This window comes from Stenella coeruleoalba (genome assembly GCF_951394435.1).
Source record: "Stenella coeruleoalba genome assembly, chromosome: 2".
NCBI lineage: Eukaryota > Metazoa > Chordata > Mammalia > Artiodactyla > Delphinidae > Stenella > Stenella coeruleoalba.
Window position 1 is genome coordinate 71,534,211 of NC_137147.1, and position 21,691 is coordinate 71,555,901.

Sequence of the window (21,691 nt, forward strand, 5' to 3'; positions counted from 1 at the left end):
TGAATGTTTCTGTCCTCTCAAAATTCATATGTTAAAATTCTAACCTTCAGTGGGATGGTACTGTGAGGTGGGGCCTTTGGGAGGTGATTTGGTCATGAGGGTGAAACCCTCATGAATGGGATTAGTGCCCTAATAAAAGAGACCCTGGAGAGCTCTCTAGCCTCTTTCCACCCTGTGAGGATACAGTGAGAAGTGTGCACATCAGAAGAAGGCTCTTATCAGAGCCCTATCATGTTGGCACCCTAATCTCAGGCTGCCAGCCTCCAGCACTGAGAAAAATATAATTCTGTTGGTAATAAGCCACCAGTCTATGGTGCTTTGTTAAGTATCCCAAACTGACAGAGGTACATATTAAGTAGATGAAGCCTTCTCTCTGTATTGCTCAATAAAATGAGCCCTTCCAATTCAGAGGAAGGTTAAGAAATATATTTGAAGTAGATTTGGGAGACAGAGTTAATGATCCTGGATCCTCCCCCTTGACTATGTGTAAGGAAGAACAATGAAATTCAGATTCTTGAGGGTCTCTTTTAATTGAAACCTTATTTATGACATCTCTGTTCTGAAGAGATTGGTTCTGAAAACAGAAACCCCTCTTAACAACAGAGGGGCTTCTTTGAAGGTTTTGACAGGCCCCTGCTCATGTCCAAGAGCTACTGCCAGCAGATTGATTTCGTTTGCCCCAGCCCCTCTCTCTTTTCTGCTAGCTAAAGAGGAATGTCCAGAATTTTCCCTTAGCTTCTGCTTTGGTTCTTGAACAAAGGGATTCCATTATCTTCTACTCTTTCTTCAGGCTTGTCTACAAGTCATTTGTTATATTACAGCATTTCCAGAAATTTAGCAAATTCTTGAAAAGAAAGATTTAATCTTCTCAGCAGAAGCTGGAGAAGATTTATGTACGCCTATTCTTAACATGTCAAAATGTGGCTTGGCTGCTAAATTTACTGGGACCGCCTACACAGCTGAGGATTTCTGTGACTCTGCTGGAAATAATGGCTTTAGGAGGTAATCAAACAGCATTAGAGAAAAATATTTGAGAGAAAACAGATTTTTAGGTTGCAGAAGGATTTCTCATTTTATAAAAGAACATTACATTTTTAGGAGCTCATTAAGTTGTTTTCCCCTATGTTTGACCCCAAATTAGAGTTTGGATTTCTTAATTTTCTCTTCTGAAATTGTCTGCAAGGTATTGGGAAACTTGAGTTTCCAAGTCTTCAAATCCACACCAAATGAAAGCATTAATTCTTAAGTATTATTAGGGAATAAATTGAATTTTGTTAGGTTGCCTTTTGTAATCCTTATTTTTTTCTGTGCTTAATCATTATAGGTAATTTAAAAATAAATACTTCTGCAAGTGAACCAATAGAAATATTTCACTGTCATTGAACAGAAAGCTAAAAGCCTAATTACTGTATGTATTGAATATCCTTCTGTAGTAGTAATTTCTTCACTCTTTCAATATCTTAATTTTCTTTATTTAACATCCACATTTCTCCCTTTATATATTGGGTTTTGGGGTTTTTTTTTTCTCCATTTCGCGGAAGAAAATGGTACTCTGTTATACAAATGTGCTCCCTCTTTCCTTTGAAACTGTATTCAGTCAGTCCCCACAGAAAGAATAGGTAACGAAATTCTATCTCTCAAGTGTGTGTAGACATATCAATCACTTTAAGTGGAAACAATCATTCCTCTGGCATTTGGAGCCAACATCTTTGAACACAGAAGCAGTACTGTAGCTTTCTGTTACCAAAAATAGTTTTTCCATATAATGCTTAGGTTTACATTCCATCCACATGCCGCAGAGGTCAAGAAAAGCAGATTTCCTGATAACATTTGATTTGAGCAAAGGGAGAGATAAAAGGTACATTCTGTAATCTGGGTTTAGAGCCGACTGAAGATGTGGAGTTCAGTGGAGGTAGTCCTGTGCTGTTTCCCTCCCACCAGTCCCAGATCGCTGCCCAGGCTTGGTCAGGAAGTACAAAGAGTTGTAACTCTTTTCCGTGCCTTTGACACCCAGACCTCCCTACTCTAACGTCCCCTTCACAATCCAGCATTTTTTTTTCTCCCTCCTACATAAGCAAAAAGATTTCAGATTTGTGCTGCCACCTTTTTCCTTAAGAATCATCATACATGTTAAGCTTTTGTCTTGGTTTCAGTATTTTAGGAAGCTGACACCAGAGGATAAGGCATTCGACCTCTTTTATTGCAACTGTTCCCATCCTTCATGCCTGCTCTACCTACCGTAGACGTTAAAACCCACGCGTGTTTAGAATGCTGCTGGCTAAAAGCATGGTGCTGATGATGAACGGGAGAAATATCGTGTTAGCACAGACCCTCTAGTTACTGTGAGGTGCTGCCGTCTCTACCCAGGGCACTGTTGCTGTGAAGCAACGAGGCTGTCGCTCCCAATCCCCAGATACAGAGCAGTATCAATGCAGAAATATTAAAGAGAAAATTAATAATTTATTTCAAAAATTCATTTGCAGCTGCACTTCAGTGAATTAATTACTTTTTGTTTTTCTCTTTTTATTCATTCCTCTCTCTTGCTAATGATCAAGTTAGAACTAGAAAGAGGAAGTAAGTGGGGTTGGAAGAGGTGGGAGTCTGGTACTGCCAGAGCGGAAAGCACAAAGGAGACCATGCTTTAATGTGGGTGCCCTAAGGGACCTGACAAGTGAATAGAGATAGGTTAAACTTAATCCTGTCTTCTCTACCCCAAAAGCAAGAGGAAACCATTTTACCATGTTATAGATTCTACTTAGTATTTTAGAAGAGGGGACAATTAAAATCCAGCAAGCCAAAGTCCCAAGTTATTAAGAAGATGAATCTGTTGTTTATCACTACATCTTCTATGCAATTCACTTCCCTGTATGCTCATTAAAATAGTATAGCCACACAGGCAAAGCGATTGTATAATAGTGCTTAAGTGTTAATGGAGCTTGTGTACTGACTTCCAGAAGGGTTAGGGTAGGCCCAGCCATTTTTACATAACACTGGCTTATCGCAACTTGCCAGACGACGCTAAGGTAATGTATGGCAAGGTTCAAATTCATAGCCATTTTAGTCATTTTCTAAACTAGAATAGAAAAATCAATCAGAGAAATTGTATTTGCCAAATCCCAGACTGAGGCAAAGCAGATACTTTCTCCCTTGTTTAAGACGTTCATGGAACAGGAAGACAGTTCCCATCATGCTACTCCGAGGTACCATTTTTTTTTTTTTTTTTTTTTTTTTTTTTGCGTTACGCGGGCCCCACACCGCTGTGGCCTCTCCCGTCGCGGAGCACAGGCTCCGGACGCTCAGGCTCAGCGGCCATGGCTCACGGGCCCAGCCGCTCCGCGGCATGTGGGATCCTCCCGGACTGGGGCACGAACCCGCGTCCCCTGCATCGGCAGGCGGACTCTCAACCACTGCGCCACCAGGGAAGCCCCGAGGTACCATTTTAAAGCAAGCAAAAAGATGTGCATCTGAATATACCTTATTCTAAGTAGCCATTTGATGGGAGAAATAACCTTTGTACTGAGGTTTTGAAAACGAACGTAAAGGCAAACACTGAATTTTCTCCAGTAATCTTATTGCTCCGGCCATTTACGTACCAAATGATCCCCTCAGGGATAAACAGTTTCCGTCGGTGCAAATGAATGTTCTGGTATGTGTATCAGCAGAATGGGAGATAAAGTTAAGGAAGAAGATGGAGAGAATTCAGTGTTTAATTTTGTCCCAAAGATGAGAGACTAGGAAAGGAAAAGAAGGAGGTTCATAGAGGGAGAAGGACTTCAAGAGCCAGTGTTAATGACGTCAAAGGCGGATATTCTTCTCTTCTGGTCAGTGCAAACTATCACCAGGGGAGCCTGGAAAGTTGTCTAGCTTGCATCATAATGCTGTGCCCCAGGCTGGTTATAGTCATTGGCCACTGCTTTCACATGACCTAACATGATCAGGAGCTCATCAGCTAATTCCAAGTTTGCTTTCTGGAGATTGGAATGGGACATCACCATCTAAAAAGTGTTTCTTTGCTTAAATTTCTAAAGTGTGCCTAACAGATGACCAAAATCATGTATCCCAAGGGTCTTGGTAGAAAAGATGTCCTCTCCCAACACTGAAAACTCTTCAGATCACATGAATGCGTAATTACACCAATGTTTGTTTATGTAACTGTTTAACATAAAGAGACCTATGTGAAGGAGACTTGTTCAATATCATTAAACCACCAATAACCTCCAGGCAGTAAATATACTGGTAACATTCCACTAGCAATGAATGTACACTTACATTTCCATCTTCCCTAGAAATTCTTTATTTGAAAATTTATCAGAAAACAACTAATCACATCAGACAATAAGAAACTTAAAATCTATACCTAAGATATATCAATACCTTTACCGTTCCAAGCGAATATTGAATAGCATTTGATAATGTGATAAGAAATGTTCTGTTTGTCTCATATTGTGTATGTTAAAAGTAGTGTTAAATGGAATAATCAGTCAAAACTTTCTCTAACATCTCCTGGCAAGTGATTATGCAGCAGCCGGAAATTTGGTAGACATCCTTCCTTCCTAATTCCTTCAGCAGGAACATTTAGAACAGTATAATGATTGGCTTTAAGGAATCTTGTGCTTATGAAAAACTAACCTGATTCTGCTTTATGCATTCAAAGTTCTGCTCCTGCCAGATTCTTCGCATACCCTGGAAGCTCCTGGAGGCTTTTGACTACCTAGTACTGCCCTCATGTGGGCCAATAGTGTCACTATTACAAGCAGCTACCTGCTTTTCATTTTTGACATTTGCAGAGGAAGTAAAAATTATGATTTTTAATAGTTTTTATCCTATACATTGGTCTAAATTTTCAACTGGAATAGACTGCTTTCCAGTCTCTGAATTAGCCAGAAAAAACTACTAGGTGGGTATGCTTGGAAATAAAGAACAGGGGAGAGGAGATAGGAAAATCTAGGCCAATGTTCTCTCTCACCTGGGATTCTTGTTTTTCTCCTCCCAGAAGGTCAAATCCCAGCTGAATCAGTATGCAGATCACACACACAGCAACCACAGTTCCAGACTAGGAAATGTGCTAATTGGCTCACCCGCTCAAAGAACCAGGGTACCAGGCATCTGACACACAGCCTCTGAGAGAAGCAGGGCTTAATGCAGGACAAAATGTTCTTGCCACTCTGCACCGTCGCCTATCCTTGCTTCTAACAAGCAGTCTGGCCATACACAGTGGTGACTGGAGCACTTTCATAATTATTTGCCTCTTTGTAGACTAATGTGTACACTTGGGATTTTAGAATGCAATCTAATTCAGAAGAAATTAAAATTAAAGCCAGTACCCCTTCAGCCTTCTTTCCTCATACGTTTCTCCTGTAGTGTTCCAAATAGTGCTCTAAATAGTGTAATGCATTCGAAAGGTAGGTCAGAAACTTAATCTCAGTGGTGTTAACACCCTTTAGTCTGTTCTTAGCATTGAGAATATGGTTAAAGCTATAGTCCCCTACCAGACGGTACAGTACAAGAAACAATCCCGTTGGTTACTCCATATAATTTCCTCCACTATTCGCCTCATGATTCCAACTCACATACTGTTCAGTTGTTTTCTGAGATTGTATCTGGAAGAGATGGAGTGCATTCGAGAAGGAGCGTAGAATTTCATGCGAGAGTGCTTGCCCAGTTCCCGGAAGCCATAATATCCTTGGAGCTCTCTAAATCGGAAGCTATCTTCCCGAATCATGTGGCGTCCGTGGAGCTGATTCAATAGGAATAGGAACAAACCACAGGCATCAGTTGTTGATTAACTCTGATAACTTACCCTGCCTAATGAGGTGGAGGTCTTTCATGCTTCCACTGCCTAATGGAGCTAATAAGATGTACACTTACTAAATATTTAGATAATTGTGGTAGTCATAATAGTGGTAATGATAGCCACGTGATGACATGATGAAGAAGAAAGCATCCTTGAACTGAAAAGGTTTCATTCTGCCAAAGCAAGTCAAAAGAGCTTAGAAGACTGCCATGACCCATGTGCAGAAGACATAAAGATGATTTAGTTGTTCCTTTGCTTTATAATGTTTTTATAAACTAAAAGTCATCATCTAGAAGATTTCCTGGGATCACCTGGCTACGCAAAAATTCAACCAGTTCCCAGACAACATAGATAACTTTCTCTTGATTGGAGTTTGTATTTTGACCTGAAACTAGCAAAGAAAAGCTCTGTCTCTGCTGCTGAAAATTCTTTCTTGCTAGTATTTTTCAAATTTTCTGTTTCACAGAGCCTCCAAGTTTGGGGCAGGGTGAGATGTGAAGATGTCAGAAAATTCAAGAAAACTTCTATTTTGTAAAAGACGCAAAAGGATTTGATAAGAATATGAATTGTCAGTTTTGCTCATCACTCAGTTCTAAAAATCTATACTCAAAACCTTTCATGTCTGTCTAATCCCTCACTAGCATCAAACATAATAAAATCAAAATAAACTTCTGATAAAAATCAGGTTTCAAAATTCTACCATGGATTTCTTTTCTGTTTGATTCTTTTTGATCAGCAGCGGATACACCAGAAACAAACAAGTTTCTCCTAAATCCCATTTTGTCTCAGCAGTACTCCTAGCAGGGAGAAAAAAAAAAAAAAAGACAAATATGGAAATGATGCTAAGATATTTCTTCTGTCATCTCTTTTAACAAGTTCATAAAAGCAATACCCATATTGGCCTTATGAATTTTCCAAATTGAAAATAAGATGGAAATAATACAGTAAGGCTCAGCTTTTGAATCTGTAGTGATCTTTCTCTTGCATTAGGAAATTTTACATCCCTGACAATTCAGTAGCACTTTTTTCTCTTAAGTCTAATGTAAGTCTAATGGGCTCATTTAAGCCTGTGATGAACAGCTTAGGAGTTTTTACTTTCGGGTTCCCAATCCTGGTAGGTGACAATAGCTTGTTTGCATTTGCCTTACGTATTGGATGCTGCATGGTAGTGAAATGCAATCCTTTGCTGTCTATACAATTATTATGATGCTTCTGCAACGTGATATGCTCACTGACACTAGTTTACCTTTGGCAGCCCCAGGCTTGCAACCTGGTGGTATTTGAACGTACCTGCTCCAAAGAAAGCATAGGTCTAATGACAGCTTTGCGACGTGGAATGAGCTGAAAGAAGGCTCAACTGACCCGATTATAACAACATCCCTGAATCTGAAGATTCTTCTGGCTACTGATGATTACTTTTCTCATATTTGGCTAAAAAAAACAGAGAGAAACATCATGGTTAAAAAAACAGAGAGAAACATCTTTGACCAAGTCTCTGAACTATAGGAACTTTTCAGAGATCTTATTATTTTTTTCTTTTGTCCTGAGCAAGAGAACTAAGGATAGCAAACTCTCAGGAACATATTTACGACAGTTGACTCTTAATAGAGTTCCAGCTAATGTTGATGGAAGAGCAACAGTGGTACTTGCAAAATTTCTATTTTGTAGTGATCGTAGGTGGCAATCTGATCAAGACAGAGAGCAGAGGAATTGTGATTCTGCTGTTTTAACAGTAAGATTGTATGTCTATGAGGGGCATTCGATGGCCTAAAGGAGATTCTGGACAGTTGCAAAAGTCTCCCACTCTTACCCCTTGCCACTTCGAAAATCCACTGCTACTTTGGTGACCAGTTTGGAAGTTTATGTTTAATTGTTTTTATATTTCATGATATGTAATATTTAGAGTAACATAAACAAAAGAGAAACATCCTGAACAAGGGTGAATCAAAGTAACCTACCTGATGAAAACAAACCAAACAAAATATTTATTTTGTGCCAGTGGCTTTTGCTCCAGTTTCCTCCACGAGATCTAAATTAGTTCTATTAAGTCTATTTCCCAAAGAAGCTTTCATTTTCTGGGTCCATCTGCCAAAATGGATTGCCATTTGTATTGGACCCAGAAAGTGGTAAGCATGTTGAGCGAATTTGCTACAGATATGCCAGCTACTGCTGATATAGCAGTAGAAATATTGCATAAGATTTCTTTGAAAGGAAGAACTAACTAAAAACTAGCTATTGAGTACAAAAATTTCTCATCACTGTTGAGGTGCCATGAGGCCCCAAATTCTTCCTTACAAAGCCACCCACCAGATAGAAGAGAGAGAGAAAAAAAAAGAATGACAATTCCAATGTTCAGAAAAGAAGTCAAGAGCTGACTCTAGTGCTTTCCTTATGTTCTCTCCAGAGCTCCCTGGAGCATGTTCTGTGCTGTTAATTGTTCCTAATCAACTGGATGAAAGAGAAAACAAAAATAAGAACAACTCTTTGCTGGATATCTAGTGTATGCTCAGTTCTCCTCCAAGATAGAGGACACCTAGGAGAATCTTAGAGAAGATCTTTCTAGACATTTCCTCCCACCTGTTACCCAGTTCTCCCACTTGCTCTTTTTTTAGAGTGCTTTTAATACCTTCCCTGAAAATGTATGCAGCATAATAATCTGATAATAAGGGTATAATCAGCATAATAATCTTTAATATTCACGTAGTTCAACCTTCACCAAGTTCTAGCCATGCTAGAAAATAGATTTTGAATGAGTAGAACAGCCCCATCTAAGTCACTCTACTTAGAAACAGAGAACTACTACCATGAGTGTGTGATAACACTTTGAGAGCTGGTTCTTTGAGCAAGGTAAGAGTTGAGTTCCATGATGTACACCAACAATCCCATATTTTATCTCTCTCAATTTGCTGCAAAATAGTTGTCTTCTGACTTTGTCAGAATAAGATAGTCCAGTATTAATTACAGATAAAACCATGCTTCAAACAGTGCACAAATTGGACACTTGCAGAGATCTGACAGAACACGGTGCCCTCATTTTAAAATTTATTATGTCCCCTCCTTGCCCGAAGATAACACAATGTCCTAGACTTAGCACTTATGACAGACCCTACAATAGTACCAGGTAATTGTAGTTCAACTCTTAGTCCTTCAATTTTTCAAAAAAGTCATTCAGCTATAAGCTAGGTTTACTCATTCTGACTTCTTTCCGTATTGCTTGGATAAGTGAAGACGATGATCTTAGCAGCAAATTAATTTTAGTTTCCCACAAATAAATTCTGAGAGAAATTGAGCAAGAGGAGAATATACACAAAAGCTGCATCTTTGGCCCGTGGGCTATCCACTTATGTTTTTAGATGAAATGAATTTTGGGAGCATTTCCTTATATAGTTGTGACCACTAGATTGTAACCATCCTGAAGACATCAGCTATATTCTATGCATCTTTGCAACTCTCAGATTACAGAATATCTGACCAGTAGTAGGTGCTCAATAAATATCTGCTTAAAAAATTAAGTCAATGAGCCAATGGACTCCTTGTTTTCTCTCTTACCGTAATACCATGATTTGCAGAAGAATGCAGAATGTAGCAATTAGTCACATCTACTGAGTATATAACAAGCTAGCAAGCTCTTCATCCCTGAGTTGGGAAAAGTTAACTTATTTCTTTCCTTTTTTCTCTAGACCTGCTTAACAGAGCTGCCCATTCATACCCCTTTCTAAGGGAAACCGACCTTCTCAAATTTCTGCAGAAATTCAAAGTTTACTTATGGAAGAAACAATTCTATACCCCAAGCCATGGAGAATGGAACCAGAACAAGACATTTGACCCAGGAAATGTTTTCATATACTAATATGCCACCTAGGGATCTGCCCAGGTGGACGCCTTGATTTCATGAGATTAGCCAATTATACTCTCAGTCTTTAGAGCTTGAGCGGGAAAAGGAAAAAAATACTTTCCAGTCAAAAGAGGAAATAACAGAGGAACAGACAGGGTAACTCTAGTGATGGGGAGAGATGAGATTGGGTAGCTAAACTTCATTAGTGGTAAATCACTAGGAGAAGACCCCCAAACTCCTGCCCCTGAGATCTTTAAAGGACATAGAGTTCAGAAGCACCTCCATGAGGACCAAATCTATTACAGAGCATGTACTTAGATATCTGAGAGCCCACTACTTAATCCATTCCACATGTGTTCCTAAGCCGCCCTTCTTTGTTGCTAACTTGAGTAGTACTTTATTCCTTACAATATAAGAATCCTAATGAGAGGCACTCAAAATATTTTCACATTTGTGAATAAGTGAAAGTTTTAACCAGCCCTCTTCTCTCAAAGAATGATTGAAGGAGGTGGAGAAACAAGGAAAGAAGGATGTCAGAAAATTAGGGAAGGTTCTACTATTCTTCTAGGATAGATATGCCCAAATCGGTAATTGCAGGCTTTCATCTGCTTAGCGGTTGAATGTCACAATGAGCATCAATCTTCTATTTGTCTGCGATAAGCTGTATAAACTAGGAAGTTTTGAAAAAGCCAGGAACCATGGTAAACCTAGGATAAACTGCAGGTAATCGGTGCTTCTTTTTTTTTTTTTTTTAACATTTTTATTGGAGTATAATTGCTTGACAATGGTGTGTTAGTTTCTGCTTTATAACAAAGTGAATCAGTTATACATATACATATATCCCCATAACTCTTCCCTCTTGCATCTCCCTCCCTCCCACCCTCCCTCTCCCACCCTTCTAGCTGGTCACAAAGCACCGAACTGATCTCCCTGTGCTATGAGGCTGCTTCCCACTAGCTATCTATTTTACATTTGGTAGTGTATATATGTCCATGCCACTCTCTCACTTTGTCCCAGCTTACCCTTCCCCCTCCCCATGTCCTCAAGTCCATTCTCTAGTAGGTCTGCGTTTTTATTCCCGTCTTGCCCCTAGCTTATTCATGACCTTTTTTTTTTTTTAAAGAAATCGGTGCTTCTTAATCTTTAATGCCCATAAGAATAATTTGGGGATAGTGCTAATAATGCAAGTTCTGATTTCATAGGTGTATGTGGGACCTAGGGTTTTGCATTTCTTACAAGCATCCAGGTAATGCCAGTGGTGCTGATCTGTCAATCACATTTTGAGTAGCAAGGACGTAAAATGAAAAGACCCTGTGTGCAGCTACACAACCATTTTAATTTATTTTTTGTAGGATGATAAATAGAAGATGACCATTAAAACCAGATCAGTTCACCATTTCTGATCTGTGTGGCTTTGAGCAACTCATTTAACCCATTTAGTTTCCTCGTTTGTAAAATGATGATATTTATCTTGCAGGATTATTCTGAAAATTAAACGATGTAACATATGTAAATTTCACAATAGCTCCTAAGCAAATGCTATTTATTTTTCATTAATTCACTGTGTTAATCAAAAAACATTTTTAACAACATGCAATTTCCAATAATGAGTGTTAGAGGGGAAGAAATACATGATCCCTGACCTAAAGAGTTTACAAACCAATAGGAGTAAAAACCAAAATGTCCATAAATTGCTATGATATAATGTCAAATAATAAATGCCGTAAGAGAGGTAAGAACAAAATGCTTTCGAGCTTAAAGAACGAAAGGTTTACTGAAGGGTGGAAGAAAGAGAAAAAGATGGAGAAATAAGGGAAGATTTCAACAAGGAGGTTGCCTTTGAACTAAACCTTAAAGGATGAGTGTGAGTTCACCAGGCAGAGAAGATGGGGACTGTCGTTTAAAGCAGAAGGTAATAGCTCGTAGACACCATGATACCGTGAAAAACAGTGCCCTTGTAATGGCAATTCCGGATTTCCACCACGGCTAGAACCAAGTTGAATTGGGAGAAGAGTAGAGAGATGGAGCTAGCTGCACCCAGAAGGTAAAGACCTCATATGCCACGCTGAGTTCCTGGGACAGATGGCATCTCCTATTACAGATCCCATCACACATTATCATCATTATGCATTAGCTCAAACACGACTCTGTACCTCGACTACAAATGTCTGATCCATAACAAGTACTCAATGAATTCTTGTTGACAGCATAAATGTACAAATGTTTCAGGGAGAGAGTTTCTTGCAGTAGGGTAAAAGGCCTTAAATAATATTCCATAGATAGATCCCATACACAGTTGCCTGTTCTACTGTCTTGCAGTGACCCCAGCCCACATAGATGCTCCAGCATAAGTATACTCCTTAGAGAGACACCAAGCATTTTTTTATTTGGAATGATTGTTACATTATATAACAAAACAACCATCCCATTATATGACCCATTGCATGCATTCCATTTGCCCTCCCTGTGATGATTCAATCTCTTCGTGGTATTTAAGATAGTAAAGGTTGAGAGCAACTATTACACTCTAAGTGGATTGGGATCATCAGATGAAAACTATGGTGTGTCAGCATTGCATCCACCATCACTTGTAACACAAAGTTCAGTACTACAGCTTGCAGCTACTAGTTGATTAGTACAGCTTTCTAGGCTAGGACTGCTGCTCTCTTAAACAGAAGCATGGGGCAGCTTAGCTCCCCACAGCAGCAGAATGATACAGTCTCCAGTGAATGATATGATTTCAATACAGAAAGTTTGCTTATATCTCACTTCATTTTTATTCCATCTATTGATTTCTTCAGGATTGTGCCCATGTATTGGAATACCTTTATTAAATCCCTCAGGCATTCCAAGTAAACACAAATAGAATAATTAGGAACAACTGTAAGAGAACAACTGTAAGTAGGTCTTGCCTTCGTATTATATTAGGAATAGAAACCTTGAATTTATCAGATGGAATCATTTAAGGGCTGGCTCTAGGCAGAATGCTGAAACAGGCAAAAGCTTCCTTTCTACAGAGGGAGGAGAGCACAGAGGTCAAGGGCATGGGCTGGAGGCAGGTTACTTGGATTTGAAACCTGACTTGAAGACTTCCTAGTTTTGTGATTTTGGATGCATTGTTCAGTCTTTCCTGCTTCAGACTCATCATCTATAAAGTGGGGATTATAATATCCATAAAGCTATGGAAAGTTAATCCATGAAATATTGATTAGAATAATGCTGACACACAGTAAGAGCCTAATAACTGTGAGGTATTCTTATAATCTCCGGGGTCTCCACCCCACTAATTCAATAAATATCCCCTACTTCCCTCATTCCACATTTCTAGTGCCCCCTATATCTTCCTTCTTCTCATTTCTAGCAAGAGTTTGAGTTATTTATGTTTGTTTAATTGTGTCCCCACAAAATGTTGCCCCTGACAGAAATCTTTTTATTTCCCTTTTATCTCTTACTGTAGAAAGAAAAGTGCTTTTTTATTATTAGGGAATCCACAGCGTTAATAATCAAGTGGGAGGCCTATTTTCCCAGCCCATACCCCAAGCCCCTGAAGTTACAGCAATATATATCCGTTTGTGCAACAAATACTTATTGAAGAGTTTTGTGTGTCAGATACTCCTGGATGCTGGGGGTGGTGCAAAGATAAACAAGGCAATGGAGATGCTCAGTATTTACTGCGGAGCATGGGAGAACCAGAAAGGGGAATTTAATCCAGTCTGCCGTGGGGGAGGAGGGGGTGGCAGGAAAGGCTTCTCTCTGCATTATCAGTGGAGACTTTCCTAGGGTTGTTTAATGACAAGCATCAGTTTTCATTTGTTATTTGACATCTAACTGGTTAGAAGACAAAGTCTTCTTTCTCTTCTCTTTAAAAACCCTAAAAAATATCCCTCCGCACATTTTTAATGCTCAGAGGACAGGAAAAAAAATCTGATTCCCCAACTCAGACGTTGGAGACTTGGGTCACAGGAAGGAAAGCTTTCCTTCAGACATTCCTTACACTATGAAAACAGCCTGAGAGCATTCATTCATTCATGCACAGTCTTCCTGCACAGTGCTTACTAAGCACACACGATCCATGTCAATAATGTTAAGTAAAATGGAGTTTATAAAAGACATTGTGGGACTTCCCTGGTGGCGCAGTGGTTAAGAATCTGCCTGCCAATGCAGGGGACACGGGTTCGATCCCTGGTCCGGGAAGATCCCACATGTCGCGGAGCAACTAAGCCCGTGCGCCACTACTACTGAGCCTGTGCTCTAGAGCCCATGAGCCACAACTAGAGAAAGGCCACACACAGCAATGAAGACCCAACGCAGCCAAAAATAAATAAATAAAATAAAATAAAATAAAATAAAAAGACACTGTGTTTCTGTCCCTGTGGAAGTTAAAAGCTGTTGAAAGATAAGATGTATCCTACAACAGAAATAGTTAAATAACAATGAAACGAAACATATGATTAATTCTCAATGAATTATTCTATCAATGATTCTTGATGTTCTGGAAAAGACACCAGCTAAGAGCAGACACTGAAAGGTTCATCTCAAGTGCCACTTCCTATCTACTGGAAGTAAATGCCTGGAAAAATGTGTAGCCAGTGATTATGTTACTTTGTCAGACTCAGAAGGAAATAGCTTAGGGACTAATGTTGCTCATGCCACAGGAATGGGAAGTGTGAGCACTTCGCCACTTCCTTTCCCTGGTGTGCTGGCTACATAGCATGACAGTTAAGAAAAGATTTTGCAGTCTAAGAGACCTGGATTCTGCTGTTTGCTAGCTCTGTGGACTTGGGCAATTTATTTAACTTGTCTGAGCCTTCATTTTTTTCAGTTGAAAAGTGGAGATACTATTGTTTACCGACCCTCCCAGGTTTGTCCCCAGCAAGGGTCCCTCTGCCTGGTGTCACTTGTGCCAATAGAAGGAGACCGAGTTTCGTTCGGAAGCAAAAGGAAAGTTTTATTCTTTGACCAAAGAATGGAGAGATGCAAGATCACGCTCTAGAGTACATGCTTTCCCCAAAAGACCCCCGGGCCTGCCAGGCTGCTTTACAGGGTCCTTGTCGGCAGGGAGGGGGTAGGGTTCTCACGGGTTGTGCACAGGCGTGCTGTTCACAGCTCTAGATCCCAGCGCCTGCCACCGCCATCTTGAATTGAGGTGTCGGGGGCACACAGCACTTCTCTCACAGACCCCCAGACTGAGGTGCCAAGCACAGCCATTTCACAGGAGGAACACCGGTCCGAAGAGCCGGGTGCAAGGCCTCTGCCTGCAGTTCCCTATGAGCAAGTGACACCAAATGAAGCACAAAGGAAAAGAAAAAAGTTAGACTTTAGTTCGTTACCCAGATTCTAATTTTATTCCCCAGGAATTGTTAATGGGCTTTGCCAGTGACAAATCCCTCCTCTGTCTTTTGTCCTTCTCCTCATTCCTCTCGTCTTCTGTAACTACTTTCTGCTGATATGGGGTGTTGTCATAACCCGGGTGGAGGAACAGAGCTTCTCCCCAGCTGCCTTTACGTCTGTTGGATTGTGACCAGGTCCTGACCCTGATGGTTCCTATCCCTGAGCAACCAGCATTTGTGTAACCTTTTGGAGACAAAGGACGCCAAACAATTTAAGATACATGGCCCCAATATTAGCAAGAGAATCATTGTCACATGTCAAATTTTTCCTAAAAATCGAAGTGTCTAGGTCTTTTGCCTGTAGGCACAAGTGTGCCCTGATGGTGAGGCTCAATGCCATGACACACTTTTATTGCCCTGGTCACACTTTTATTGTTTTCTTGAAAGATAAGCTTCAGGTCGGAGAGAGGTTCACAGAGTAGTCAAGGGGTCCATTGCCTCAGGTTGTCTCTCCGGAGGTTGGGGCTCAGGGGCCCTCTTCATTCAAGTGTGATGTGCCCACAGGGTGATCCCTGCAGCTTCAGGGCAGAATGTATGGTTAGAATCAGCAAGTCGGGCCCATTCCACTTAGGAGTGAACTGACCTTGTGGGCTGCTGCTTTTCCAGGTTTTCGGGTTCACCTGGTGTCCAGAAGAGAAGGCGTGGAGGGCCAGGTGTGTGGGTGTGGCAGTTACCATTATCGCTCCACCTGGAGGGCATACTTGAGTTGTCCTATTTCAAGGGAGCTAAGGTGTTCCTTCTCTCAGACTTGTGAATGGATCTACCATACATGAGTTGGAATGCTTTTAACTTTAACTTACCCCTTGGAACTAACCACCGCAGAAGCAGGGCAATCAGAAGCAACTTAACCCAATTTTCTTGAGTTCCCCGACATAGCTTGACTAAGGCCCATTTCAAGGTCTGACTGGATCTCTCTACTTTCCCTGTCGGTTGGGGTCTTCAGGCTGAGTGCCCGGTCCATTTTATGCCCAGGGCACCTGTTAACCGCTTTGTCACTTGCGACACAGATGCTGGACCATTATGACTTTGTAGAAATCCTGGGAGCCCAAACCTGGGGATTATTTCTTTGAGTAATGCCTTAGCCACTGCAACTGCCATTTCAGTTCTAGCAGGGAATGCTTCTATCCACCCAGAAAATTGTGTCTACCAGCATCAAGGGATACCTGAAATTGCCCAGTACACTTGGCATGACAGTGAAATCAATCTGCTAATCTTCTCCAGGATATGTCCCTCTGGTCTGAATGGGCCTTGTCTGGGGCCCGCTGGGAGGGAGGGGTGGTGTGGTGTTGGGGGTGTTCATTGTACAGATGAGGCATGTCTCAATTGTTCGACCGATTCTACCGTTCATTCCAGGAGTTACCATGACCTCAACCAACCAGTTACATAGGGCTTCCGTCCTGTAGTGAGTTCCCTGATGAGCCTCCCTGATGGCTCGACAAGCCGCAGTTTGGGGAAAGTGGTATCACCCACGTTCATTAACTAGCCGCACATGGCCTCCTAGATGTCTATGAAACTCCATTTTCAGGCTTTGTTGAATTCTTCCTTTATGTAAATGGGGGAATAATTGGATGGATCTGCCTTTGAGGTATGAGGGGTAGTTTCCAAGTTACCAGTTCTGAGGCCACCCTTTTGGCTGTTGCGTCTGCCTTGTCGTTTCCCTTTATTACCTCTGCATCCCCTTTTTGGTGACCCCTACAATGAATCACTGCCACCTTTTTTGGAAGCTGAACTGCTTCTAAGAACTTCAATATGCTTAAGCCATGTTTCACCTGTTATTTTCTGCAGTAAGTACACCTCTTTCCCTCTAAATAGCCCATGTACGTGTAGGATGGCACATGTGTGACAGGAATCTGTGTAAACATTTAAGATCCTCCCTGGCCTGAGCTCCAAGGCTCAGGTGAGGACCATCCACTCCACCTTTAGTGCAGAATTCCCCGGGGGTAGCTTTCTAACTTCCATGACTTGGGTCTGGGAGGTCACTGTGTATCCCTCTAACTCCTTTTGCTCTCTCATAAAGCTGCTTCCATATGTGAACCATTCCTCTCTGGTGTTTGGGAGAGGCTCACTTCCTGGGCTGGGGTGACAGGAATAGATAGTGTCTATGGTTTCTATACAACGATGCGCCAGGGGTTCTGTTTCTGTGGGTAGCAGGGTGACAGGATTTAGTGTGTGGCAGGTTTTTATGGTAGCCACTGGGTTGTCTAAAAGCATAGCCTGAACTTGAATCGACCTTCACGGGTAGAGCCACTGTGTTCCCTTAGAACTTACTAAAACCTGAACCTGGTATGGAGTCTCTATGGTGATTGGCTGACCAACGGTTAACTTTTCAGACTCCTTAAGCAGTGTTGTAGGAGCTGCTACTGCCCATAGGCAAGGAAGCCATCCCTTAGCGTTTTGATGTTATTGTTCAGAGAAATAAGCAACCACTCCAGTAAAGGGTCCCAGTTTTTGAGCTAATACCCCAAGGGCGATTCCCCTTCTCTCATGAATGTAAAGGTAGGAGGGTTTAGCTAAATCTGGGAGGGCCAGGACAGGGGCCTAAAGTAATTGCTTTTTCAATTCTTGAAAGGCCTTTTCTCATTCTGAATTCCATTCAAAAGGAGTATCATTCTTTCCTTTCAACTTTTCATACAGAGGCCTGGCTATTAGACCACAGTTAGGGATCCAGATGGCAAAACCTACCCATCCCCGGGAAACCCCTAAACTGTCTTCTAGTTTTAGGAGGGGCAAGGTTGCAAATAGCTTCTTTCCTTTCCTGGAATAGGCTTCTCTGACCTGTGAGAATGAAGCCTTGGTGGGTCCCCCTAGTTTGTGATATTTGGACCTTTTTCTTGGATACCTTGTAGGCTGTATTGACTAGGTGGTTCAGGGTGGTTAGTATTTCTATCAGAGGTCTCTTTAGTTAGGGCTGGCAATCAGAATGTTGTCTCCATTCTAGGTTCCCTCCTCCAAATGTAGATCTTTTAGGTCTGTAGCTAAAGTTTCCCCAAAGATGGTGGGGGAATTTTTGAACCCTTGGAGCAGGACTGTTCAGCAGTATTGTTGTTTTTGTTGCATGTTTGGGTCCTGCCCCTCAAAAGCAAAACTTTCCTGTGACTCTGGGGCTAATGGAGTACAGAAGAAGGCATCTTTTAAATCTAATACAGAATACCAGGTCCTGGTGGACAGTAGAATGGCCAGCAGGGTGTAGGGATTAGCTGCTACTGGCTATACATCCTCGGTGGCTTCATTGACTGCCCTGAGGTTCTGTACCATCTGGTATTCATCCAGATTACATTCTAGTGGCTGTATGAATGCCTGTGCTTGGGATTTCCCTGTTAGTCCCATAATTTTACAACTTTCGTGACTGAATTTGCCTTTCGTGTTCAGAACTAAGTAAATGGCACCGGTGTCAGCTAAGAACTCGACAGCCTTCACTCTTATGTCCAATGTCAGCTGAGGCTACTTGGGGGTCAGTTGGAGTGCCAGGTTAGGAGCCCCCTGGCCCCTTCATTCTTCATCTGTTTGGACCATCTGCCTTCAAGGGTGGTGGCCAGGATTTGCCAGTTCCATCCCCCTTTGGGGGTGGCAAAGGCATTCTCTCTTCCAGTGTCCCTCTCGTTTACACATGGTGTGCTGATTGGCTCCCAGTTTCCTTGACTTGCTATCCCTCGATGGGGGCTGGGGGCCATACACCGGCATCGAGAGTCTCCGTGGGCGGTTAGTCCAGATTCCCATGCCAACCAGTTGACGTGAGAGGGCAACAGTCCATTGGTGGGCTGGCTTCCAGACCTTTTTATTCTCTTGACTTCCTGTATATCTTGGTTATTAAACACCCGGTAAGCAACCTCGGCTAGGAAAGAGGTAAGGGGTATCTGGTTCTGTTTCCAGTTTCTGAAGTTTATGCCTGATGTCGGGGGCGCTTTGTGAAATAAAATATGACCTCAGGATTACATTCCCTTCCCAGAACTCAGGGTCAGTGTTAAGTATAGATTCAAAGGCATTCCCTGAGGCACTCTAGGAATGCCGAAGGCTTTCTGTTGACTGCTGATTGATTTCCTTTATCTTATTCCAGTTCCTTTCTCTTATTCCTTTTAGGATCTCAGGATCATATTTTTTATAATGGGTTAGCCTCTGTCTTTCACCCCCTTCTCCGTTGTCTCAGTGGTCCCAGTTGGGTTTGTTGTCTGGGACCTCCTGATTTCCCAGTCTGAAAAATAGCATGACCTGCATTGTTTCTGTTCTCTTTGTCTGCTTCATCTTAGGATTTTGAAAAGACCGTAGCCTTTTCTTTCCTCATTAGGAATACACTGAGGAGGCTCTAGATGTCAGCCCAGGTGGGGTCATGGATCTGAAAGATTCCCCTAATCAGATTCAGGAACACCTCTGGATCTTCCCTCAGCCCCTTACTGTGACTTTTCCAGTTATACAGATCAGAAGTGGTAAATGGAATATATATACGGGTGAGCCCTCCTTCTCCATCAGGGACCTGCCTCAAAGGGAGTGTTTTTCCTAGAGGGTTGTGGGCCCTGGCTGGTAATTAGTCCCACTTTGTGTACTTGCCAGATTGGGTTCTGGCGGAAGGGGCTTATATGGAGGGAACCCCTGGGGCCTGGGGCCCAAATCGGGACATATGAAGGAAGAGGGTCGGGCAGGAGCGGTAGGAGGAGGGTTAAGGAATAGATCAAGAAGGTCCTCAGGGGAGGGTCAAGGACTGGTAGAGAGCTCTTAGTCTCCTTTGGTATTTCCTCAGTGGAAGAGAGCCCACATCCCTTTTGAAGGTCTTTGTTCTGATATAAGGCCATAACAAACTAGACATAGGGAATTTCATCCCATTTTTTTGTCTCTGGCGTAGCAGGTCCAGTTATAAGATGGTGTTGTAATTTAGAGACCCGTTGATGGGCCAACTTTCCTCATCTCCTAGCCAGTGTTGGGGCCAGACTGTATTACATAGAAGATTAAAATGTTTGGGGGTCAGGGGGTGATAATCGAAAAACTTCCATTTGTGCAGGATGCACCCTAATGGTTGGTCAGTCCTTCAGTATGGTGGACATTTGTTTCTCTGTCCCTTAGATGTTCTGTTATGGTTTTGTTTCCAGCTATCAAGGGGCATTGGTTAGAGTGATTTCTTGGCACGCAAGTGCCACAAGATTTGACCCAAATAAGATTTCTGGTTCAGGAAATTTGGAAACAGCACCAAACTGTTAATGCATTCCTCAAAAGACCAAAACAGGAGGCATCTATTTTGGTGTGGACTCTGATATAACTGGGGTTCACCTTGAATCTGTGATGGCCTGTGCTTGAGAGTGTTAGTCCTTCCCTAGTCAGAATGTCCCACAGGAGGTTAGACAGGACCACATCTGGGACAGAGCAGCTTAGCCACATTAATTCCTGACCAATTTGGTCTGTTCGGGAGTGTCATATCTGTCTGAGGTAGGGGTCTTCTCCTTCCTCCTTTCAGCTGAAAAGGAGTTTTCACACTTCCCACCAGATGAAAGCTAAAATCAAAGGGATTCCCATGGGGTACTCAATAGATCGCTGGGGCGGCTGGCGTTCTGTGCTGATCCTGGAAGGAGAGCCCATGGAACCTCGGTCAGTAAAGCATCACCCAAGGTTCTCCTCACAAGCAGAGTGGGGAGGAGAGGTTGGGTGGTGGGTGTTTCCTGTTCTTGCCAGTAGCTCATGGGGCTTCCCAATAATGGGGTTTCTGATCTTATGAGTGGCTCGCAGGCTCCCCATCCCACTTCAGAGAAACTAGCGCTGACCAGAAGAGGTCACGTTACCGGTTGCCTACCTACCTTGAGACCCTTTCGCGCTCAGGCATCCCTCATGCCTTTCCCTGAACTCAGACTGCGCGTCCTCATTTTCTTTTGTCAGGCAGTCCTCATTACCTGGACCTTTTCCCTATCTCGCCTCTTGGCTCACAGGGTTGACCACTTTCCTTTACCAACTTGAAAGGGACCATGGAGAGTGCTACTGTTGACGCCTGGACATTGGTGAGGAGGGCAGAAAGCCCTGGTGTGGCCACTACTGGCTTGTACAGGGGTCAAGAGGACAGCACTACTGGTGAGACAGTGGGCAAGACTGCTGCAGCTCCCTCTTGTCCACAGGTCCCGACCGTCCCCAGCATCTGGCACCTTGGGAAAGCCAGCCAGATGCAGCAGGCAGGCACACGTGAGTTTCAGTCTCTGATCCCCAATGATGCCACAATATGATCCATTCAAGGGGATGCAGTCCAGATTGCTCTGCAGGCTATGCTGTGTGTGTACCATACCTGGGTATCAGGTTCCTGGGACGAGTTGCTCTGAATTTGTCCAAAGGCTGCTGCCCTTCTACTGCATCTGAGTGAAGTCAAAGACTAGAGTCAATCATCCTCATGCAAACTTCCCAGAGCCTCTGCCATCCTCCATCTGAAGCTGGGGTGAGTCCAGAGCCTAGTGGGTGCGTGCAGGTGGAAAAGGCCATGCTCTATCCCATCTGGGTCACCAGCAATTTTTTTACCAACCCTCCTGAGTCAGTCCCTAACAAGGGTCCTTCTGCCTAGTGTCATTCAAGCCAATAGAACGAGACCGTATTCAATTCAGAAGCAAAGGGAAGCTTTATTCTTTGGCCACAGAATAGAGACGTGCAAGCTTGTGCTCTAGAGTAAACACTCTCCCCAAAAGGCTGTCGGCAGGACTGCTTTTTAGGCTT

The 21,691-nt window shown here is 42.5% G+C and overlaps 1 long non-coding RNA gene across 7 annotated transcripts in view; it reads left to right on the forward strand.

The window, feature by feature from the left end:
* Nucleotides 1-21,691, forward strand: part of LOC307182973 — a 459,338-nt gene that overhangs the window by 218,694 nt on the left and 218,953 nt on the right. The gene's annotated exons all lie outside the window — the stretch shown is intronic.